A 1,911-nucleotide genomic window follows, 5' to 3' on the forward strand; every position below is an offset into this window, starting at 1 on the left:
CAACAGGCTCCAGTCACCAGCCCCCTCTGCCCCCCAACAGGCTCCAGTCACCAGCCCCCTCTGCCCCCCCCCCAACAGGCTCCCGGCCCCCTCACCCTCTGGGCCCCGCTCCCCTACAGTCTCTCCCCCTCCCTCCCGAGCCCCCTCCCGTGACCTCTCACCCGACCGCTGACCTTTCCCCTCTCCTGACCCCAGCCCCTCGCTTTCCTTCTCTCCCTAGAATGTTTCACACCAGCCAGGGCAGCGGCCGGAGCGAACCACTGGGCTCCCGGAAGAGGGTAGGCTCCCGGCTCCCACAAGCCGCTCCGGGGCCAGTCCCCTTGCCCCGCTAGCGAGCCCAGGGGGTGGGAAAGTTACCCCTTACCGCCCCCCCGCCTTCTAGCAGGCAGATGGACCCTTCCTTCCCTCATGCTCGCCCATTGCCTAGCGGGGGAAAATACACGGAAGTGGGAGCTCTTCCCCCACCCCATCAGGGCATTGGTTTCGCCTGAAGGCTCCGTAACCACGTGGGCGGGAGCGACCCTTCCTAGTACTTCCGTGCAGCCGAGGTCGCCGTTTTGGCTAAGGGTAGTATCACGCGCTGACTCCCAGGCCGCCATCTTGGGTTAGGGCAGTGTGGTTCTGCCTCCAATCCGTTTCGTCTCGGCTGCCATCTTTGGTGAGGGCAGCAATGCTCGTCCCATCTGCAGACACAAACCGTGCGTGACAGCAACTTCCTTTCTACCCGCCCTTCTCAGGTTGCCATCTTGGAAGAGGGCAGCTGGCCAGCCTGGTGCAGAGCAGTGGTGCAGACCATTGGTTGTGGTATTGTGTCTCCATCACTGGCCAGTGCCTTGTTGCTTCAGAGGAAAGTGAGGGGGCCCTTCATGGCCCTCAGATACTTTACTATTAGGTGCTTGATATGTAAGATGGCAATAGAGAATTTGCTGGATAAGTGGGTGTGCAGTCTGGAGCCAGCTAGATAAATGGGCAAGTATGGAGATAGCCTGATGGATAGATTAGTAAATATCTATAGATTGGGCAACGGGTAAGTAGGTAGGGAGTTAGATAGATGCCATAGGGTGAGACAGCTAATATATATCATATGGTCAGTTGTGCAGATTTGTACATTTGCAAGCAGACCTCCCTCCCCCCATTCTAGCCCCCTATTAACTGGCTGCTAAACTACAGCAAGAGGGTGGATCCTCTACTCTTCTCTCTACCTAGTGGTTACAAATGATCAGACAGATGACCCTCAAGGTGAAAGATGGCAGCATTGTTAATGCTTATAGTTTTATGGTAAGTCTTACAATTTTTTTTTTTTTTTTTTTACTTTAAGGCCCAGCTCTTGGAAACAACTGAATACATGAAAATTCCAGCTGTCATTTTTAATAAGTTAGTTTTTAGCCCTCATGGTTAGTGAGGAAAGCTTGAAATTGTGAGCCAAGTGAGCCCTAACAGCTTGAAAACCAGAAGACAATCTAAAGTTCATTGCTAATTTTTGCATCTCATTATTTTGGGGTCTAACATAATATTTGAACAGTTGGGCTTGGCACTGCTCTATAGACAAAGGCAAGTTTATATCGCAATACATAAGTTATATAGCCCTGTCTGGGATGATTTAGTTGGGGTTGGTCCTGCTTTGAGCAGGGGGTTGGACTAGATGACCTCCTGAGGTCTCTTCCAACCCTGATATTCTATGATTCTATGGTAGAACCTCCCTACTTTGCTCTCCTCCTTTTTTACCACGTGCTCCTGCTTATGGAGGTAGACAGAGCATCTCGGAGAGTGAAAAGGTTAGGGGGACTAGCTTGGCCTTGAGTCAGCCTTTTCCACCCACCAGTCTGGTGTCAGACACCCACTCCCTTCCTGACTGCAATTATGGTGCCCCTGTGCCTTGGTGACAAGGAGCCTGTGGGATTTGCCCCTGTG

The sequence above is a fragment of the Terrapene carolina genome, unplaced genomic scaffold (genome assembly GCF_002925995.2).
Source record: "Terrapene carolina triunguis isolate 2854851 unplaced genomic scaffold, T_m_triunguis-2.0 Scaffold234, whole genome shotgun sequence".
NCBI classification, from domain to species: Eukaryota; Metazoa; Chordata; order Testudines; family Emydidae; genus Terrapene; species Terrapene triunguis.